This window comes from Oxyura jamaicensis, chromosome 3 (genome assembly GCF_011077185.1).
Source record: "Oxyura jamaicensis isolate SHBP4307 breed ruddy duck chromosome 3, BPBGC_Ojam_1.0, whole genome shotgun sequence".
Lineage (NCBI taxonomy): Eukaryota > Metazoa > Chordata > Aves > Anseriformes > Anatidae > Oxyura > Oxyura jamaicensis.
Genome location: NC_048895.1, coordinates 35,453,221 through 35,463,244, shown reverse-complemented (window position 1 = coordinate 35,463,244; position 10,024 = coordinate 35,453,221). Strand labels below are relative to the sequence as shown.

Sequence of the window (10,024 nt, the reverse complement as noted above, 5' to 3'; positions counted from 1 at the left end):
AGCTAAAAATAATAGTGAGTCATGCCAGCAGCAATGTTGCTATTTAGCTTTACAAATTCAGGTCATTAGGCTTACATGCACAGAATCATTCTCTTCCTACTACACACAAAATGTTATTAAGAACATAAGCACAAGTAAGTGGGCACCTACCTGTTCTTGGTTTCAAATCTCAACATGATAGTTCAGGAGTAAACAAAAATAACCCAGTCAAGCCCAATAAGAAAGTCAAGACTGAAATTACCATTACCATTGTTGGGAAGGAAAAGGAAGCTATATATAACCCTCCAAGTAGCGTACCCCTTATTTCTTCTTTTTCCTTTTTTTCCTTTCCCCATTTCCTACAGACAACCTGTCTTTTTACTTTCTTTTTCTGTCTGTTTTTGGTATTAGAGATCAAGTAAAACTAGTTATCAAGTGTTTGTACAGATTTTTTAAAAAGCTAGCTGATCTAGACAGATAGACCAGATAATCTGTAGAAGGCTGCACAGAAGCCAAATTATAAAAGAAGCATATTAAACATTTTTAAAGTGCCTTGTAACTTCTCAGAAGTATCTCCCAGAAAAGGCAACTGTCCAACTGTTCATTTTATTTTCAGGTAAGCGCTTTTGAAAGTGGGTCAGAGGAGGAGGTAACTCTGGACTGACAAGACTCTCAAGGAGGAGGAGAAGAATGAATGGTCTTCAGAGTGCCTGAAGAAAGAATTCTTGACCTCCCAGCTTGCTGTGAGCTAGCTTGATAAATGAGAAGTGCAGGATTTTATTTTTTATTTTTTAAGAAGGCTACTAGTATATACAAAGAGCTGTCTGAAGTTGAAGCCAGCATCCTCTTCACAGCTTGTGGCCTTTTCACATCCCAGTTAGGTCCACTCGCTAAGCATTGGGACATGAAAATTTCATCCACCTGCACAGCAGTGGAAAAAATTACCAAATGGGAACATGGACATGGACTTTGAACATGGTGCCAAGACAGATAGCCTTACCAGGAGTACATGAAGGAAGTACCTGAACTTCCCAACTGGGTTGGGAGAACTGCCCATCTAGGTCAGACAGATGCCTCTGAACTCTGCACTCTTTTATTTGAGAACAGTTTCATAAAGCCAAATCTCTTCACCTCATACGACCTCTACTAACCCCTACCTCTTCAATTGTCAAGGTCAGGTTTAGGAGACAAAGTTGAAGATCCAAACTTGCCCTTGTGGGTACTGGAAGTGATGCTGGATTATCAGAGCCCTCTAGGACTGTAGTACTGCTTCTGAGTGAGAAAGGAAATTCACTGGAGAAATGGAAAAATTATGAACAGGAAGATCTTCACATCACCCTATTTCCAAAGAAGTTCAGATCAGGGAAACAACATCAAATGGTATATCCAAGTTAACAGATAGCAGCGTTGTGTTACTATCCACAGTAAGCTGCCACTCTCTATGGCTTCTGAAATTCTGCTGCAGCTCCCTGTGCTGCTTCAGTTTTGTAGATTTTATAACAGAATCACTCGACCGCAGAGACAGAAAAAAATCAGCATATGGAAAATAATATTTTCTAACAATATCTATGTAGATCCAGTAGCAAAGGATGGTTTTTCTTCTATTAAAACAACCAAGGAATTAAACTGAGATTAAGCACGTCAAAAAGTGACCATAAACATAAAGTGTTAAGGTGACTACACAGTTGTAACTGAGGGCTCTTGCACAGTTTTCTTGGAAAAAAAAAATAATTTTCAGACTTCAAATCAGACATGTAACTATTTCCTCTGAAACTCTGCATTTTTAAATCGCTGTTTTAAAGAAGCCAGGAAGGCAAATGTAATGAGTCATTTACCTGAGATATTAATGCACTGCAACAAAATCTTTTTAGCTGACATAATCCCAAGCTCCTTTAAATGAGTGTCACCTTACTTTTTTATAATTTAATAATGCCAACATTCTAAAAGAGTGTTTTAAATACAATATTTTCAGTTTGCTTTCTCAAGTGAGGTCCCCATAAACTTGGCTTAGCTGACATACCAGCTTTCTGAACTGCATAAATCTATTTCCTCTATGTACAATATTTCATGGAGAGCCTTTGGGAAGAACCAAAAAAACTTTCACACATGCTGAACCCAGAGTTGAAAAATATGCCCATTAGTAGCATCTAGGAAAGACACCTCACATCACATTAAGGGTACTTCAAAAAGACATTTTCAGTCTGTTTTTGACAAAATCCCTCTCTCCACAGCGAATGTGATTTATCTTATGGATTTCTCTTTGAAAGTGAATATATTTGAGGAATTAAGAACCCTTCCTGTACTATTACTATATATGAAATAAAAATGAAATGGAATCTAAATACATGCTACTCTATTTGGTTCTCCATTCAGAATCACCTTTGCACACAAATGGAAACACTAAAGGCAACACTCATCTATTATCCAGTATGAAAACCAGCCTTGTAAGAAGAAGCATAAGAACCTTGAAATGACAGTCAGTAAGAATAGCACGTTTTTACAATTCGTTGTTGTTTTTTTTTCTTTTGTTTGTTTGTTTGAGTTTCTTACTCATATCCAGCATATATGCATGCATCTAGCTAGCTATCTGCATGTGAGATCAATATGGGCACACTTAAGTGCATTAATGCACAGGTGTATACAAAGACTGTTATGTGCCTTCCCTTTATAACCAGATCCTCCTGCTGGTCTGTGCGTCCATTCCTGAAATTTCTTCCACTGCACTTTGTACAGGCAGTGTGTGGTAGTGTGCTCCACAGTGACCCAGTTTCAAGGAAATCACAGATATGATGGAGCTGCACTTCAGCTGCTCACATTTTGCAGCAATTTGCATATTCTGTCTGGTGAATACTTTCACTGGGATTTTCACTTTGTAAGGTATCCAGGCTTCTTTGAATCAGACTGGCTTTGACAGAAGTACTAGAGAGTATCCCTATTCTTCTGGGCCCTGAGACAAACACAGTGGATAAGGGCAACAGTGGCACAGGCTATCAGCAGTGAATGTCTCTGCTTTATTTGAAAGATGGACTCTGCCATCTGGACAATCATTTCTGAGTGCCGTTCTTCAAAAAGAGAAGGGGCTAAAGCCTGAAACAACATCCCTATTTTTTGGGACATGAGTCATATAGGTAGAGGAAGAGGGAGAGCTTTAAAGTGTGGGTATTATACTGCTACAGGTACCTGAATGCTGCCAGAACACCAGACTACAGCAGAATAATTTGTATAGGGGTATAAAAGATGTAAAAAAAAAAAAAAAAAAAAAAAGGTGTAGTCATTATAAGGTGTGTAAATTAAGCATTTTGTTGTTTCAGATAAATCTGCATGCTTAATGCTTCCAGAAGGAGGCAGGACTGCAAATGACTGCACCTCTGGGATAGCTATAGTTGGGTGCAGGAGGAGTGCTGTGCTGCCACAACCACACATTGCACTCCAACTAACCCATGTAACTCCAGGTGCTATTAACTGTAGTTACATATAGTGAAAAGACCTTCCATGCATCTTTCCTGGCCTCAGAGAAGAACTTCATGCCTCACAGAAGAGAGCAAAAAAGTCGTGCAGAAAAGGAAGCGTGTACTTGTAAGAGACAGCAATGGGAAGGACTGCCTAGGGTGGTTATATCTGAAACTAAGGGGAATATAGAGCAGGAGTCAGTGTTGTGGCTGCAGCTTTGTGCTCCTTCAAAACAGCCATAGCTCTGTACTTTCTGGGGTTCTGGAGAATCCTTGAGAAGAGAGAAGACTGTTTTGCATTTTACAAGACCAAGAAAAAAGTCTGTGTATTCTCATTTTTACCATTATTCATAATAGCATCGTTTCATCTTAATTCCTTCAAGATTACTGCAAAGCTAGTAATCATAATCAAGCTTTTTTATAAGTCCAATTTACAGGAGAACAAATTATCTATTATTTATTTACAGTTCTAAGTGGGTCATTTGAGTTTTCTCTGAGTAAAATAAAGTGTAAAAAATATCCCTAAAAACATCAACTATTTGTCTAAGTGGAGACAAACAGTAAAAATAATGTGTACATTGGTCTAATATCCCTGAAGATAACAGGCTTTGCAAATAGGCATTTTTAATGTGAGATCCCCAAGTTTTATTTCTGATTCTTTCCACATGTGACTTTGGAAAATGCTTGCAATTTCTTCCAAAACTGCAAGGCAAACCTGACCTTTTTGAAAGCTGCTGCCAAGATTTCTGATCTAATGTTAAATACAAGCTTAGCTGCGACCTTAACTAAACCAGAAAAATTTAAGTTAAACCATGAAGAATCACACTGTCTATTTCTGTGTTGGCAGCAATATACGAATATATGTAGGGCATATGCAACCATACCTTAGCTGTCAGACTGTTAACTAACATCTAGCTTTTCAGAGACATTTTGCTGGGTAGGAGCAGTCAGGATTCTTCCAGTCCTGAGCCAGGGAAGTGGTAGCATCACTCAGGATGGCCAAGGACACAGCAGTATCACACTTGAACTGACAGGCAGCACACTGGAGGAAGCAACATTCAGGAATTCCACATGAGAGACCAAAATCCCTAGAGTATCCCAGACAATGAGGATATAAATGTGGGTCGTGTTCTGGGTTGGAGGTGCGTCAAGTGCTTCTGAGGTCTTTTCCAGTCCTATATCTGTGACTCTCCTCTCAAGCCTATTGTCCTACCTCCTGAAACACAGAAAGGATATTTTTGTGCCATAGTTTCTGTTTGTTTGTTCATTTCTTTGTTTGTTTTTAACTGTATTGCATTCACAGATGCTAATGACAAAAGTGAGAACAGAACTCAACTTTACTGGTTTCTCCGTCAGAGCATCTTCTCCTCTTTCCCAGCATGTACGAGGACTTTTCTCTTGAATCTCTCCAGTCTCCTAACAGATCAACAACTTTATGTGCTGCCATTGTGCAAAAAAAAAAAAAAAAAAAAAAAAGATCTGAAGGCATTGTGCTTTCAAAGACTATCTCTTCTCTTTACTGTGTTCTCCAGGTCTCAAGAATGGGAGTCCAGCAAAATAACAATTCCCTTGATTCATGGTTGTGCTGTTGTTTTTTTTTCTTTAACAGAGTACAAAAAATATTTTTAGGACACTATCTCATGATCCTGTTGATAAGCCAACTTCCCTATAATCTAACCCTTTGTAACCTAACCTATTTTCTTCTTCAGTCTATTGTAAGCCCTGTCTCCTCTTTTCATTTCCCAAGCAAACCTAACCTTTTTTATGATTTTGTAAATTTTTACTAAGTGCAGAACTTGGCTTTACACAGCTCTGCTGCACCCTTAGCCCTGGTGTGCTTCTCATCTCTACGTTTCGCACAGCTTCACTGCCTGCAGTAAGCAAATTAAAGAGAGAGGAACCAGTCGCTATCTCTGATTCATCCTTTTATGTTCTTTACATTACAACTTCTGTTTTCATGAGCAAACAGTTGTTATCTGAACTTATATTTTACAGTGTCCCGTTATGTATCCACTGATTTCTAAACTGTAATGGGTAGTATAAGACAACAGCACAGTCTTTGTGCCACAGTCTGCACAAAGTTTCATAGTCTTGCAGAGCTCTTCTCCTCTGTAACTACTTAAGTACGGTAGAATTATTTTAAAAGTGCATGTAACACTTTTCTGATGTTGTGCTTTCAGGTAAACTATTATCATGAACCACATGACTGAGCAAAGCAAAAATATCATTCCTATTAATACATGATGTTCACTCTGAGAAAACATGCAATACGAGTTTTCAGTGCTGAACCCTAACTTACAACATTTTCTTTTTTTTATCATTCAGGAGAATGATAAAAAGAGATTCAGGTTTTCAGCATCTGGAAAAACGCCTTGTGCTAGAGAAAGGCAAATAAACTACACTGGAAAAGCTTCCTCTGTGATTTGTTTAAGTAGCAATTTACTTGAATAGGAAATCTGCTGGTCATTTCAGTTATAGGAGAGTCACAATCAAAAATTCCTACTATGAAGGCTGTATCACACGAACGTAGATTAGGAATTTCCCCATGTTCTATTTACAGAACAAAGTGCTGGACTAAGATCCAGAGGATCTCTTCTCAGTCTATGGAAAGAAGTGTTTCTTACGTGAAACGTCTTTAAGTCACTGAATCTTTCTAATGAGCAGAAGAGCGACCTGTTATGGGTGCTATACAATTTGCAGGGTGATATGAGAAGCCAAAAGGATGCATGATTCAAGGGTGACCCAACAAGAGCATTGTGCCAGCAGGTGCTCAGTCTGCACAGATGGCATCACAACTTCTTTCACTGTCCTCAATACATGGAGAAAGAAATAATTCAGTCTGGACAAATCACACAAGCAACCTTGCCATTGGGAGTGTAAGCCTGTCAGAAGGTGCAAGTGTGTACAATGAAAATTGCCTCCGTGCACAGCTCCACTGTGAAATCTAGTAGAGGTACCACTTGGAATATGTTTCATTATGTTCTGCTTGTGTGACATCAAAGAAAGTAACTGAGAGGAAGATGTAAAACCAAGTGAAGAGATATTTTTTTTACAGTTAAATTGTTGAATTTGGTATGATATATGTACCTTCTGCTTCCTTAACATGTAAGCAAAACTAATTTTTATACTTACTAAACTGAACTGTACACACTACACCACTTTATCCCTCAAACTCTTTTTCTGACCAGTTTATGTTAACCTCTAAATGCAGCTCAGGGTTTTTCGATTTGTTTTTGTTTTGTTCATATAAGCACTTGCATATAGCAAATATGAATTTGGACAATGCTTTCTTGTCCTTTTCATGCCTAAATCCTCACTGAAATACACAGCATGAGTGCAAAGTTTTCTTCTTTGAATACTGTGTATTTCTTTGTAAAATAACAAATTTCACTCAGAGGTAGATAACATCTAGGGAAAAAATAGAGCATGTGATCCAGGCCATAGAAAAAAAAAATCCATAACGTTAAAAAAAAGTGTGAGAGAGAGATAACATCTTCCTAATCTTTGTAAGGCTATTTAATTAGGAACCCAAACAACAAAAAAATCACAAATATTACATAACTTTTCACTGTGGTGAACTACTTTGGTTTATATTTTGCTAAAATTCATATTTTCCCTCCTGTCACATATTCTGTGTGAGGTTCTTCAACTGTCCGATAACATTTCCATGAAGGAAATTGCTTATCTACTGTACAGATGAGAAAATGAAGCAAAGAGTAATTAACTCATTCTTCTAAAGTTGTAATCATCCATAATACAGAGATCAAAGATACTCTGGTGTGATTCTGGGAACAAGAGAGCAAAATGGTGAAGCGAAACTAACTTCAGTCTCCTAATCCTACAGTAAATCAGCGACAAACCTCCTTATTGCAAGCTGCTAATAAACTGGTTTTGAGATTCATCTATCAAATTTGCCCACCTCTTGCAAGGTTGCAGGTGGGGAGGATGTGCCCCTATGACAGATGATAAGCTCTCGTGCTAAGATGTGGCTGGCCTTGACCCTTGGATACAAAATGGGCACAAAAAGGAACTGAAATGTCAACCTGAATCTGCAAAGAGGGGAAGAGAAGTTGCATGGGGCAGATCTAGGACTTTAATTTTTATGATGTGGCAGTGTGAGAAATTTGTTCCTTGCAAAATATCCAGCTCTGCCAATAAATTGGATGTTAAAAACAATGCTGCAAAGTATCCAATGATTTTGCAAATTGTGCAGGCAATTCTAGGCTGAAATGTCTATTTTGCTTGACAGGTGAAGCAGACACATTGAGAAGGAGTGAATAAAATACATTAACTACAGACTTAGTGTATCAGGAAACATTCTGACTTTTCAGAAAACAGTCTTTATAATGTGAAAAGTTTATGTAAAGAAGTTGCAGGGAACCTTTGGGTGGCTTCTGTTGCTGAAAGCAACTGCAGATAGACAAAAAGTTGTCTTTAGTTTGGGTCTGCCTCATTACCACACAGAAAACGTGTCTTATCCCGAGGAAACAAGCACCCCATCCATAGAAACCTGAGGGATATGGTTTTGGTAGCCACTACATCCAAAGGCAGGCATAACCAAGACTTCAGTGCAATGCAATAAAATCACAAATTCAGCTTTGGTCCAGAAAAAAACATGGGCAGCTTATCTCATGGTAATGTGGGTCAGCAAGGCTGTGTCTGAATGAAGTATGATGCAGATGTAAGAAAGGTTTGAAGAAACTGGAGACATTCAGTCTGCAGCAGAAGACTGAACATGAAAGGCAAACACAAAGCAAAGAAGCAGCAGCAGCTACAGAGAATGTCTGCTGTGGAAAACTTTTTGAGAATGAGATTAAACAAACATCTGTCCAGAAGGGCAGTATTATGCCTGACCCAGCTTGAGGCAAGCTGATAAGACTAGGTGATAGCCCAAGGCCCCATCCAAGCCTACAGACACAGCCCTGAGGCTCTCCATGGGGCCATGCATAGGACCAATACTGCAGAAGAACAAAGATTGCCTAACTGACCTAGGAAAGAGAAACAGGAATGTGCCCAGGAGACAATCCAGGGACAATGACAAAATTCCAAGGCCACTTAACAAACCACAAATCCAGAAGCTTCCTGAACTTTTTTCTCCTTTTCCTTTTAGATATTTTTCCCCTGCCATTTAAATATAATTCCAGGAATATGATATACAGGTAAAAATATATTCTTGCAACTATTTTCTCAATACCACAGTGAACTCTGCACATGGATTAAAGCTCCAAAAGAACTTGTCATCAGCTCGATCCATTCATGTGTTCTGTTTTTCCTGTTACTCTACCTCCCACCTTGATCCTTCTCTTTTTTTTTTTTTTCTTTCACAACAGAATTATAGCAAAAAGCAAGATAAACAAAGATGATTAGATGAAAGCTGCAAGCTGAAGTATGGGAGATTTACTTTATCCTTGGTGTCAGCAGAGTTAAATACATGAGGGAGAAATGAGGTATATTGACATCTGAAAGGTTTGTTCATTTGAGTTCACTTCTATAGCAAATTTTCTGCTAGATCCACTTTTGAGAACGTCAGAATGTAATAAACAGAGTTATTCTCTCTAGGGTTATTGACAAGAAAAAAAAAAGGAGTCATAAGTGGTATTGATTTGGGGTGAAATGGTAGAACGTGACAATCAATAGGGCTTAGTCAGACAGAAAATAGAAGGAGTCACACAAGTCATGATAGGATTATTACAGGAATGAAATTCTGATATCAAATAAAGAAGGGAGGAAGCTATAAATGAAATCCGAAATATAAGCAGTAGAAGGATTTACAGAAAAATATTAGCTATTCATTTTCATTTTTAATATGTGAGATGCTTTTTATTTTAGCATCCTGTCAATGTTGTTTTTCTAAAGCTTTTGAAATAAATTCTTTCCACCTCCATAGTATTTTCATTAAATGTCATCAAATCTCTTTTCAAATCTCTGAGAGAAGTACTATTATCCTTATTTAACAGATAATGCGAAGATATGAAGAGATTGGGGCTACATTTTCCAAAGGAGTCAGTAATGCTGTGTGCCTCCTATCTAGATACACAAATCCATAAAATGCAAGTCCTACAGAAACAAAATTTGCAGAGGTCCTGGGAAACCACAACTTTGGCTGATGAAAACAGCTGCTTAGTTCTCAAACTCTGGGTCACAGACTAAGGGCTCGAAAGCTGAGCCTTCACAGGGAGCACAGTAAGCTTACTCACAGATACAACACAGCATAAAATAGGAGGAATCCTAATGTGCAGTCCTCTGTTCTAATTACAAAGCTCATTATTTCACCACCCAAATGATTCAACATGAAAAATACCTATCAACCACATGGAAGACCTGTACGTTTACAGGTATTTATATAGCGCATAACTTCCCAGTAAAACCACACTAGAAAATAATAGCAGCAATAATTTAGAAAGAGAAATAAATCTTTTTCACCAGTTATTTTAACCATGCTCAAGTGTCCAGTGTATTACGTTTTCCTAGACTCTGGACAAGATTCTTTTTTTTTCTTGAATGAGCCTAAAATGCCTTATAAATGTAATTTGATAGAGAATTAGCTACATTGCCAAAGTGAAAGGCATCAGTACTAATGTCAATCAGCGTCACAG

The 10,024-nt window shown here is 38.0% G+C and overlaps 1 long non-coding RNA gene across 1 annotated transcript; it reads left to right on the top strand.

Annotated features, from left to right (window-relative positions):
• The first annotated feature begins 634 nt into the window (after positions 1 to 634).
• LOC118164365 lies at positions 635 to 964 on the top strand. The gene is made up of 2 exons (XR_004749457.1): positions 635 to 746; positions 779 to 964. It is a non-coding gene; the product is annotated as an uncharacterized LOC118164365 (long non-coding RNA).
• Positions 965 to 10,024: the final 9,060 nt, after the last annotated feature.